Here is a 12,469-nt window from a genome sequence, read left to right as displayed (position 1 = left end):
TATTCTTTTTAGCTTAAACATTAGAAGTTCATTTTAAAATCTCGCAAAATGAAATGACAGGTCTATGACAGCCTTTACCCCGGGCTGTTGGGTACTGCTGCATAGGCTGTGCACTCCAACATTCCCAGTGCAGTAGGGTAGGGTTAATATCTGGCGCTTCTGCTCTCCACTATTATTTATTCTCAATTATTCTCAATCCCTCTATCAATATCCCCACCTCTCTCTCTCTATCTCTTATGTAATATGTACAGAATAAGGTGCTAGGAATACAATGGTGAGTGAAACAAATCAAGTTTCTATAGGCAAGGAGGGTATATTTATTGGAGGCAGATAAAAGAAACAGATACATTTAAAAATGGAAAGGTAATATTAGACGGTGACACCTGCCGTAAGGGTAGAGAACAGATGGACCAGGTGGGTGATGGGGGTCAACTGTGATACGGTGACTGAGTAGGCTCTCTGAGATGACCTTTCAGTTGACACCAGGGTTGAAAGAGAGAGAGAGAGGCTTCCATGGGAAGGCCTTATGGGAACAGCATTCCAAGTAGAGGGAACAGCATGTACCAAGCGCCCAAAGTAGAGATAAGTTCAGTGGACACAAGAACTGGGAAGGTGGCTGGGGAATTCCCTGGTGGTCCAGTGGTTAGGACTTGGCACTTTCACTGCAGAGGGCCCGAGTTCAATCCCTGGTCAGGGAGCTAAGATCTCGCAAGCTGCACTGCACCGACAAAAAGACAGAACTAGGAAGGTGAACACCATGTGGCTGGTGCAAGGGAATGAGAGGAGGCGGGCAGAGGACGAGGGCCAAGATGCTACAGCGACGAGTCTGGATTTTACCCGAAGCAGCAGGGGAAGCCATGTTTCATCTTCTCCAATCAACTTTTTCAAAGCTCTCTTGGACTGCTGAGTGGATGGTAAGTTGGAACAGGCAAAGCCGCGCGCTGGAGGGGGACACACAGCAACTGAGGAGACAGAGGACAGTGACTCGGGTTACAGCTGGGGAGACAGGGTAGGCGCCGGTAGCTGCGATGAGGCAACACAGAGATGGGCACTCTCACTGCTCTGAGTGATTAACACCACCACCCACAATATGGTGGCTCATGAGTACAAAGCACTTTCACAGCCCCTGTTCTCTCCTTGTGGCAGGGACAAGGCCCTAGCAAGAGGCCCATTTTCAGCTGTGTAGACTGAGGCTCAGAGAAATGAAAAGTCCTGCCCTTCAAATCCTAATGACCTGGAAGGGACCCCCAGGAACTCTCTCTCCACCCCAGGACCCCACTGGTGCCTCCTCTCCCACAGCCCTGCCTGGGCCGTGTCCTTCCCCGCCTCTGGAGTGCAGCAGCAGCCAGGCAGAGTGGGCCACTGTTTACTGCCTTGGGCTGAAAATATATTTTAGCAATTGGCAAAACACAAGGCGTGGCAGCTCAACACACTTAGATTGGCAAATGCACACTGTGCCCTCCTCTTAATATAAGGATATAAAACAATAATTTATTCTTACTCAGAAACCAGAACACTTCCTTCTGCCAAAGTCTTCCTGCAACCCCTTCCTTCAGCCACACCCCAACAGAGGGGCTCCCAGAATGCCCCTGGGGGGAGGGGCAGTGGGCAAATCTTGGGAGCTAGAGTGGAGGGGCACACACATTATTGAGCACCTGCTGTATGCTGGGCCTTCAGTATTTCTCATCTAATTGCCAAAATAATCCTGTAAAGGGGAGATTAGAAACATAGGAGTCATCGAGACTAGGGTTCGAAGCCAGGCTGTGTCCCTTACCAGCTGGTGATTTGGGGGAGTTTACGTATCTATGCGGGCTTCCCAGGTGGCTCGAGTGGTAAAGAACCTGCCTGCCAACGCAGGAGACGCTATTCGCTGTTCGATCCCTGGGTCAGGAAGATCCCCTGGAGGAGGGCTTGGCAGCCCAGTCCAGTATTCTTACCTGGAGAATCCCATGGACAGAGGAGCCTGGCAGGCAGGTGCAGTTACCAGGTGCTGCCAGGGCTGGAAGAGGCAGCCTTGAAGGCTTCCTGGTACATGTGTGATGGAGGGGGCAGGGGGGAGGGCTGGGAAGAGACAGCCAGGTGGGTGGAAGGAGGGTACTCCTGGCAGAAGGCCCAGCCTGGGCAAAGGCCAGGAGGGCTGAAGCGCTGGAGTGTTTGGGAGGTCTGGCGGTGTGGCTTCTCAGGGTCTGGGCTGGTGGGGAGTGTAGGGGCCGGGCCGATGTGCTGATCCCCACTCACCCAAACAGGCAACATCGTGGCCTTGGCACCCTCTGCTCAGTGAACACCAGCGCTTCCCAAGGGGAACCCCTTCCCCAGACCCTACCGGGGAGATCCACAGGAAACAGAGGCAACAACTGATCCACGGTGGTTATAAAGACCTCTTGCAGGGTACCAGGGGAAAACCGTGGGTTTGGGAGTTGACAGATTGAAGGGCTGGAATTTCTGGGGCGCGAAGCCGGCCCTCTCTGGGACTCAGGTTCCCATCTGCAAAATGGGCCATGTCACAGACGGTTGATAGGTAAGGCACGGGTAGGTAAGGCACGGGTCTTGCACCCGCAGGTTGCCCAGCGTGTCGTCTTTTCTCTCTCTACCTCGACTCCAGTAAGGATTGGACAAAGACAGCGGCAGCCGCGGTGAGTGGGGGGACAGGAAACCCTGGTTCAGCCTGCTGGGGTGGGGGTGGGGGGGCGTGTAGGGAGACTGGGGATCTGCCTCTGGGGGCTCCCACCCCAGGAGCAGCAGGCTGCACCCAGCCACGCAGGGGTTAACCCGCCTCGTGGGTGGGTTAACCTGCCTCGTGGCTCGGGCGTGGGAGGAGGAGCGCGTGGGGTGAGGACTCCTCGGTAGGTGCTCCCTTCACCCGCTCGCCGCCCTCCTGGGGTCCCCGCGCCCCTGAGCCCAGCCTCCCAGCCGACTGAGTCCCCCGCCCGCCAAGTACCGGCGGCGGCGGCCGCGGGTGCCGAGCCTCCGGCACGCCCAGCCCTGCTCTCCTCCTCTGAGCAATTACATAATGGTGCCTCCGGCGCGGTGCGCGGCGGCAAAGCCGCCTTTGTTATTGCGACCCGCCTCGGCAGCGCCCCGCGAGTATTAATAAACCGATCCCGCAACACGCCAGGCTGGGCTGTATTTATGTGAATTTGGGCTGCGCCACCTCCGAAAGAATAATAAACACGGCCCGCCCCCTCCCCTGGAAAAGAGGGCATCTGGCTCCCCGCTCCCACCTCCAGTCCCTAGCTCTGAGCCCCTCTGCCTCCTCGCCTTGGTCAGCAGTCTATACCCAAGAACGGAAAGAAAAAAATAAAACCCACAGGACCGAAGACTATGGGTCTCAGGCCCATCTTTTCCACTTGCCTGGTGGGTGATAATCTGGCAAAGGGGGACTCATTACTCTTACCTGTAGAATGGGCCGAATAATTGCCAAGTGTCTGTTTAAATAAGAGCGTCTAGGAACTTACTCTGCTTTGTAAACTCTGAAGCCATGTTCTTAAACTTTAGCTTCATCAGAATTTGCAGGGAGGACTGGTTGAAATGCAGATTGCTGGCCCAGCAATTCTATCTCTTCAGAGTTTCCATTCCGTGTAATCTGAGGTGAGACTAAGACTGCATTTCTAACCTGTTTCCTGTAACGATGCTTTGAGAACCACTGCTCAAAAGCCATTTATGAATTACTGTTATAAATGTAAACGTATGCCCTTACTCCAGACTTGGATGACTACACTGGAGATGTCTGTACCCGTGCTAAGTCGCTTCAGTTGTGTCCGACTCTTGGCAACCCCATGGGTGTAGCCCACCAGACCCCTCTGTCCATGGGATTCTCCAAGCAAGAACACTGGAGTGGGTTGCCATTTCCTCCTCCAGGGATTCTTCCCACCCAGGGATCAAACCCTTGTCTCTTACACCTACCTTCATTGGCAGGTCGCTTCTTTACTAGGGCCACCTGGGAAGCCCCATACTGGGGCTAGGGCGGGGCCAAGGGTCTGCTCAGCCTTGCAGGAGATTCAACCATCTGTGCCCTGGTCAGCCTCACAGCCAGAACCATCTGCAGCACTGGGCCTGGGGTTCCAATCCTGACCTCATTGCTTCCTGGGGTGTGGCCTTGGGCAAGTTATGTAACTCAATGGGCCTCAGTTTCCACATCTATAGAATGGGGCTAATACTGGGTACCAACCTCGTAACATTTGTTAAGATGTGTGTGTGTGTGTTAGTTGCTCAGTCGTGTCCGACTCTTTGCAATCCCACGGGCTGTAGCCTGCCGGGCTCCTCTGTCTGTGGGATTCTCCAGGTAAGAATACTGGAGTGGGTTGCCATTCCCTTCTCTCCAGAGAATCTTCCCAACCCAGGGATCAAACCAGAGTCTCCCGCATTGCAGGCAGATTCTTTGCCATCTGAGCCACCAGCGATCCTTTGTTATGATGAATATCTGTAAATCACCTAATAGGGGTCTGAAAGCTATCTACTTAGATAGAGCCCTCTGGGGTGTGGTACCCAAGTGGTCTCACAACCTCCTGGGCAGGAGGCGGGTGAGGTGCTGCTCATGGCCCTCGTTGGCTACCCAGGGACCAAGGTCCTGACCTCACAGCCCAGAGTGGCTGCTGTATGCTATCACTGTGAAGAAATGCTTGGGGTCTCCCAAGCTGAAGATCCATTATCTGCTGTCCCTGACCCCATAGCAATTCTTTTTTTGGTCAGGCAGGGTTCAGAGCTTTCAGAGAGTCTGCACCCATCCTGAGGCTCTTATTTGATTTGCAGAAATGTCAGCTGTACCCACAAGCAGTAATCCTTACTCCATTCTGTCTGAGCTTTGGAAGCTGCCTTCTTCATACCAGCACAGAAAAACAGGTGTCCTGGGCCCCAGACAGCACCCACTCACCCTCCCCGTGCCCCGCAGATGGCAGAGGTTGGCTTTCCCAAAGACAGTCATATGCACTTCCTTCCACCCGACTCGTTGCCATTTTCACACGTTCATTCATTCACTGAGTCAATAAGCATTAACTGAGCACTTACGTGAGCCAGGCTCTGAGCTCAGGACTTGGAGGTTGTGCTTCACTTAATCCTCACTTAATACCCATGCCTCGTCATGATTTTTCTCTTTCCATTTGACAGGTGGAGAAACCGAGACTCAGGGAGGCCGAGTCACTCGACTATGGCCACAGACCTAATTAAGGCCTAATTAAGACCTAAGACTAAGGCCCCAGAAGACTGGAGCCTTGACCCTAAACGCAGGGTGGTCTAACTCCCAAGTTCTGCCCTCACCTGCCCCCTTGAGCTCACTCCATGGACGTAAGAAAGGGCTGGCTGGGGTCGGCCGGTCCCAAGGCTGAGCTGTTACCTCCTTCCTTTAGAAGAGCTGAGCCTGCCTGCTTCCACCCCCATCGTAACTGGCAGCCTCCCCCCCAGGTGAGGTGCTGCTTGACTTTCTGTGGTCCTGGAGCAGCAACAGCAGCGGTGGGGATGATTCATAGGAGGGAGGGCGGCCGTGGAGGGAAGGAGCCTGGGCAGCTCTCCCTGAGCTGGAGGCAGGGGCCAGGCAGTGTGGGGGAGGCCGGTCCCAGGGTCCCTGAGTTCCCAGCAGCTCCTCCCAGTCCCTAAGGCTACGCTCAGCCTGGGCCTGCTGGGACTGGAGAGGAAAGACTCAGAGATCTTCTTACCAGACAGGCTCACAGGGAAGGAAGCAGCTCTGGAGGAAGTGAGGCAAACCAGGAAGGGAAAGCGGCAGGAGTTATGAGAGCCCATCTGGCCTGCTTTATGAAAGCCCTGTGTCCTGGGACAGCAGACTTTCGCCTGGGCCAACGCGGTGCTCATTGCGGCAGTTTCCACCACCCCCTGGCTTGACAGGGTTCACCCCAGAGCTAATTTTCCAGTTTCCAAAGCACCAGCCCCTCGGAGGCCCTCTCCCCGACTCCTCTTATGGGCTTCTTACTAATAATATCAGCCACGGCAGTTGGCTATGTGCCTTCTCTTTCTAAGGGCTTACCAAGCATCCTCTCTCTTAAGTTTCCAATAACCTCTAGGAGATAGGCTCCACTATTACTCCCATTTTACAGACCAGGAAACTGAGGTTTAGAGAAATGAAATCACTGGCCCAAACCAAGGATTTGAATCCAAGTCAGTCAGTTTTTGCAAGGAGATCAAAGTAGTCAATCTAAAAGAAATCAACCCTGAATATTCATTGGAAGGACTGATGCTGAAGCTGAAGCTCCAATACTTTGGCCACCTGATGGGAAAGACTGACTCATTGGAAAAGACTCTGATGCTGGGAAAGATTGAAGGCAGGAGGAGAAGGGGATGACAGAGGATGAGATGGTTGGATGGCATCACCAACTCGATGGACATGAGTTTCAGTAAAGTCTGGAAGTTGGTGATGGACAGGGAGGCCTGGCATGCTGCAGTCCATGGGGTCACAAAGAGTCGGACACGACTGAGCGACTGAACAACAACAGTCTGTTCCAAAACCCCTGGGCTCAAGCACCACAGGCCTCTGACATCTTCTTCCTCTACACGTCCTGCCCCCTGCCCCCCTCGCGTCCCTGGAGAGGGGACCCTGGCGAGACCTACCCCCAGTCCCTAAGACCAAAGACTAGACCAACCGGCACTCCCCCCAGCCTCTCTCCTCATCTCTTGGGCGCCAACCCTGCTTCCACTGCTGAAATTTTTGAAATCTAATTGCATCTGCATCCTTCAGGGATTCACAATCCACAAGTGATTTCTACCCACAGACACTGGCATTCCCTGTGCCCACGCCACCTTCCAACACCCACCTGCGCGTGCCACACAACAGACACTCGGGCACAAAGGAGGTGCAACCGCCCCACTGCCGGCTGGGCCCTGGGCAGATGGAGCCCCAGCTGTCTCCAGGTGGGAGGCGGGAGGGGAGCGACCCCAGCCGCTCCACCGCACCCCACCCCACCCCCCTGGGGTTTTGAGGGATTCATTTCACAATAATGAGAATCACAGTACGAATGGTAGTAATAGGAATCCGCGTTTCCCGTTTGCAAACCGTTTGCATCTCATCACCTCACGTGACTCTCACAAGCACAAGAGGCAGGTAGTTTTCTATTTCCATTTTTCAGGAGCAGCAGAGGGCCCCATGGCTGATTAGAAGCAGAACCCGGGTCCTAACCCCTTTCTCTCTCCCTGTCAGTTAACGTTCCCTGTCCGGCACTGTAAATCATCATGACATCTCACGGCTACCACGTGTCAAGCATCTATTCTTGCCTAGATCTGGGCAGCACTTTAAAGTGCTGGTTTTGAGGAATTCGCCGGCAGTCCAGTGCTTAGGACTCTACACTTCTGCTGTGGGGGTGCCGATTGTACAGTCTGGGATCTAAGATGCCTGAAGCTGTGTGGCATGGCCAAATCAAATAAATAAAATCAATGTGTCAGTTTTTATACTCTTTACATTTATGTTCATTGTAAAGATGAGGTAACTCAGAAATGTTAGGGGTAGAATGGAAGTCTAAAGAATGTTTCTGCAATAGGAGCACATCACTTTAGAAAATTGTATAGGAAGAAAGAGAACAGAACTTCTATTGGGCACTTTAGGGAAAGTGGACACCAAGGATAATGCCTTTTCCTTCTCCTCTGCCCCCCACCCCCACCCCCAAGCACTTTGACTGTTACTGTCAGCTGCTTCTACTGCTGCTGTTGACTATATGTGAGTGTATCTGTCTCCCAGGATCTGTGAGCTCTTCAAGGACAGGGACTGGGACCTTTGCAGCCAGCACCTTGCCTGGCACACCAGAAGGGCCCAGTTAACAATGCCTCCTTCACAAAGGATGAAGGAGCTTGTGCTCACCCCTCCCATCTGATGGGCTTAGGAAACAAGAACACAGACTCGAGTCACCCAGGGCTCAAGGTTTATCCACATCAAACACCACTAAGGCATGAACCCCTCCGTTAGCACCCTCATCAACTCTTCCCTGGCTTCTGCTTGTATGCTGCTAGTGACAGGGTGCTCGCCTCTACTGAGGCAGCTCCTTCTGTACTGGAGGTCTTGGAGCCATCCCTATAACCTCCTTCTACTGATATAAGGCAAGCTCTTGGGTATATGCAGGAGTCACACCGAGGGGGGCACTAGAAGTGTCCCCAAGTCAGTGGGGGCAATCAGGGGTGACATTGCATACCAGTGAGGCTGGTGCCTGCCCTTGGGCATGCTGCTGGGAAGGCAGGAGGAATGACCAATGAACTCATCATTCCTGCTTGAGCCAGTTCTGTTTAAGGCAGTGAGCTGAGATTCTAAGTGGTCACAGAGGCCACCACCAAGCCCTGAGACTCTGGTCAGGTAGATTTTGGGTCTGTGCTTCACACAGCACACCTAGGAATAATCCTGATCTGTAGTCGAATTCATACATTCATTCACTCGTTATTGGCTGTCACTGGCCAGGCACTTGGCTGGCAGCAGGGATGGTGACGCTGTGGGCACCGCCTCAGGATCAGAGTTGTTACCTTGCTAATTAGACAGCTAACCGTCACTGAGCGCTTCCTGTGAGACAGGCACTTCCTGTTTACTTCCGTATAAAGGGCATAGCATTTCCCACCCAGTCCTAACTCCCAGGAGGGTGATGCCAGTCTGCTGGGCACCCCAGCTCTGAGCACCTGATGTAGTCAGTAAGTGTGAATTCCTGCCATTTAACTCTCCACAACCACCACAGCTGCTCCTAGTTTTGGTTGTCCCATTTTGTACACTGAGAAATTCACACCGCTAGAAGTTGGGTAACTCGTCTGGGGCCACACAGTTCCCAAAAGGCTGAGTCAGGATTTGGATCTGGGCCGTCCAAGATCCTGAAACCTGATTAAGGAATGGGTGCAGAAAAAAAAGAAAAAAAAAAAAAAAAATCAGAGCTGGAATCAAAATGCCCACCTAGCTAGAAGCCTGGGGGAACCACGCACCTTTCTCTGCCCCCTTTGTTTATCTTATGAAGAGGGAGTTTGCAGCCTTGCCTTCCTCTTCCAGCCACCTCCTCCCTCACTGAGTCCATCAGCCAAGATAAAGAGGTAGGTGTTTTTTCTAGGGAGGAGGTTGGTGGGAGGTGGGGTAGGGAAACACATTACTGGTAACAAAGGATTGAAATGAACCCAGAATCTTGGTGTGTGTCAGGGGAGTTGTTGCTGTAGGAATCTAGTTTTAGGCTGAAAGGTTTCCAGAAAGCCTCTGAGATCCCCAAACTCCATTCTCATCTCTCTTCCCCACCACAGGATGTGTGGACAGAAAAGGACTCACCACAGTGCCCCGCCCTCCCCCTAGGGTGCCAACGAGCCCCAGATAAGATCTTTGTCCCCTGACAGTGCAATTTGCAGCAACCTGGCTGAGGTCGGATATTAGGCTGGAGGATGGAGACGTGTGAGTGTGCGTGGAGACGTGTGAGTGTGCGTGGGGGGGGGTGTTTATGGTGTCAGGTTATTTGACAAAGTCACACCAAATAAGGGGCGACCAGAAGGGTGAGCCTAGGCTGGAAGCCAGAAGGCTAAATTAAATCAAACATTAATGAGTGCCGTCTACAAAATGGGATCCATCATCCCGGCCCCATAGGTGGTTGTGGGAATTACATGAGTTAATACTTGTTAATTTCTGCAGCACGCGGTGCCTGGCACAGAGCGGGCGTTCAGCAAGACGGGGACCATTGTTGTACAACTGTGTTCTTACGCACTTCGTTATCTACCAGTCAAAGCAGAGTCCTTTTCATTTTAGATACTGGCCTAGGCCCCAGGGGATACCCCAAGGATATTTAAGACAAGGTGGCTTGCCAACCTATGGGGGTGTTGATAGTCTCACGAAAGGAGAACTTGCCACGAAAGTCTTCCCTGGGAGGCGCGGGCCCTCCGTTAGGATTCCCGACCGCCTTCCCCCCGGGGCGTGAGCGCGCCCCCCGTAGGCCATCTCCAGGAACGCCTCTGCTGGGACGCCCGGGGGGCCCAGTCCCCCCAACCCCTCTCTCCCGCCCGCCCCGGCGGCCACCCTCGGGGGCGAGGCAGCCCGGCGCGTGGGAGGGGACGGCGCGCCATTGGCTTGTGCGCGGAACTGAGAGGAGGGACCAGCTCGGGCCGCCAGACTCGGGCAAACCCCGGCCGCACAGGGCGCCGCGCGCAGTCCAGCCGGTCCTGCCCTGCCCTGCCCCGCGCGGGCGGCGCGATGTGAGGCGCCCGAGGGCCCGAGTCCCCCAGCTCCGCGCAGCGCCGGCGCCAGCAGGCGCTACGAACGTAAGTTCTGCTCCCCGCCGCCGCTTCGGAGCCTCGCACTTTCCCTTCCCGCCGCCAGCCGGCCGGGTGCCTGCGCAGCACAGCCCAGCGGGGCTCTTGCGGCCGCAGGGACCGCCGGGGACAGTGAGGACCCAGTGCGCGCGAGCCGGGCGCCCCAGCACCTCTCGGCGCCGGCAGGCTCTGCCGGGACCCCGGGGATCTCCGCCCCCACCCCCATCCTCGGCTCTCCCGGGCGCTGTCCCGCAGCCCCTTCGGTCCTCTCGTTCGCGCTCTCCGCTCGCAGCCCTGTCCGCTGACTCGGTTTCCCTTTCTCCTCCGTCTCCCCGCTCCTGGACTGTTGATTCCGCCCTCGGCCTCCCCATCTCGGGCTCGGGCTTTCTGCTTCGGAGCGAGGGAGAAGCCGAGCGGAAAGCAGTTTCTCCCGCTCTGGGGTCTGACTCGGTCCCCGCGCTCGATTCTCTGTCCCCTCCCCCGCTCCATCCCCGTCCCCATCCTCCTCCTCCCTCCATTGTTCCCGGGTCCGGGGTGCGCGCGGCACAAACTTGCGAGACCCTTTCCTCGACCCCGCTGGGTCGAGGCTGGAGATGGCGGAGTTCCCGCTGCCCACAAGTCTGTCCGGATCTTCTGGTTCGGGGGGCCGGGGGCGGGGAGCACCGCAGGCGCCCAACCGCCCAGAGCTACCGCCTGGAGCCCCACGGCTCGCAGACTCGAGCCTCAGAAAGTGGGTGGGTGTCTGGAGCTGGGAGATAAAGGACCCATGGGAGGGGGGAGGAGCCAGACCGGGAGACCCCAGTCTCCCGGGTTGGGGGCAGCAGAGGCGGGAGCCGCGCCTAAGCCCCAGTTGTTGGGAGGGGGTTAGGGACTCACAGGTGGAAACCGGCGCTCCCCACTCTCTCCCGAGCCGCGCGTTTAGCGGGACGGGGGCAGTGCGGGGCCATTGTCCTGGCGCTCAGTGACCGGGGACTGCCAACCCTGGGCCGTGAATTCGGTCCGCCGGGGAGCCGACAGAACGCCGCGCCCACCACCCGGCGCCTCCAGCGCGGTGGGGATCTCGCTCGGCGTCCTGTCGCCCCGCCCTCCCCCGCCCGGTCCCGGGCTCCCGCCGCCCCCGCGAGGCCTCGGGGGAAGGGGGTTTCTACCCGGGAGCGAAGGGGGCGGGGGCGGGAGCTGGGTGGAGGGTGGAGGCTGAGAGCCCCGAGGCTTCTCCCGAGCTCAGAGCCCAGCGCCGACGCCCAAGGCGACCTAGACGCCCCACGGGCTCTGCACTTCCTGCTTGATTTCCTTCGGACAAACTTTTCCTGGTGGGGCCGTCCTGCGGGGAGGGCACCGTGGATGGCCGCCCCCACTGAGCGGCCTCTTGGACCTCCAGCCCTGGTGGCCTGTAGGGAGGGGGCTGATACCTTCTCTTCCTCCAGTCCGCAGATACCAGGGACTTCGTCATCACCTCCAGGCAGGTCCATGGCTCTGAGTTGCCACCTGGAAGGAGGTGGTGAGTGGGTTGTTGGAGAGCCAGGAGGGGGCAAAGTCCATTTTTCAGCCTCGTTCCGTTTAGCCCAGGGGGAGCGAAGATTTTTCTTGTTGGATTGTTAGTATAATAAATAAGACCAAGTATTCTCCAGGCCTCTGTTACCCTATCTGTAAAATGGGCCCTCTGGCCTCCAAGGTCCCCTCCAGGCCCCATTGTCTTGGGAACCTGCGGCTCTGACTCCTCCTTTTCTGCCCACTTGCTGTCAGCTTAATATATCCTTCTAAATTTGGAGTGGAGGACTGAGGCCCAAAGCCCTCCACCCATGTTTGGCTGTCAGCACCTGCTGGATCCTCAGCTCAGGCCTGTTCTCTGCAGATCTGTCAATCCCACCCCCTCCCCAGGGCCTCCGGCCCCACACTCAACTGCCTCCCCTCCGCCAGGATCTTTCCGTACTCTCTCCTCTGTCTACTGGAGGAAGGGCTTGCTGGTGCTTGTTGGTCCAGAGGTTGGCATGGGAGGGACAGTGGAATTAGCAGTGACCTGTGATATTCACACAGCCCAGAACTGTTCTTTCCTTTCTTTTATTTACTGAACAAAACTGTAAGTGAGGGCTAGGCCAACGTGATTTAATGAACAAAGTGCCAGATATAGTTCTGGGCACTGAGACAGCTATGAACAAAATTGAAAGATTCTTGCCCTTCTGGAGCTGACACAGAGTTGGGGAGGGACAAATAACTGATAAAGTAAATAAGCAAATTATATAGTATATTGAGAGGTGAGGAGGGGGGAAGTTGAGTGTTGAGG

General features: G+C 55.6%; 1 protein-coding gene and 1 long non-coding RNA gene across 3 annotated transcripts in view; one reads left to right on the top strand and one right to left on the bottom strand.

The window, feature by feature from the left end:
- Nucleotides 1-299: 299 nt before the first annotated feature.
- On the bottom strand, nucleotides 300-11,713 carry LOC147358489 (uncharacterized). 2 transcript variants are annotated; one of them, XR_015142346.1, is made up of 2 exons: nucleotides 11,598-11,713; nucleotides 300-962 (listed from the first exon to the last, which is right to left on the bottom strand). It is a non-coding gene; the product is annotated as an uncharacterized LOC147358489 (long non-coding RNA). The 2 variants fall into 2 exon arrangements; XR_015142345.1 differs by lacking the exon at nucleotides 11,598-11,713 and adding an exon at nucleotides 5,005-5,661.
- The window catches only part of TP53I11 (tumor protein p53 inducible protein 11), a 17,575-nt gene continuing 15,173 nt past the window's right edge, over nucleotides 10,068-12,469 (top strand). The window contains exon 1 of the mRNA XM_086341279.1: nucleotides 10,068-10,197. The gene's annotated coding sequence lies outside the window, so the exon portion shown is untranslated. The remainder of the gene's footprint in view (nucleotides 10,198-12,469) is intronic.

The sequence above is a fragment of the Bos grunniens genome, chromosome 15, assembly GCF_055505025.1.
Source record: "Bos grunniens cultivar Pamir isolate PY7600 chromosome 15, Bosgru_T2T1.0, whole genome shotgun sequence".
NCBI classification, from domain to species: Eukaryota; Metazoa; Chordata; class Mammalia; order Artiodactyla; family Bovidae; genus Bos; species Bos grunniens.
Note: the sequence above shows the minus strand (reverse complement) of the source record. Positions and strands in the feature narration are given on the sequence as shown.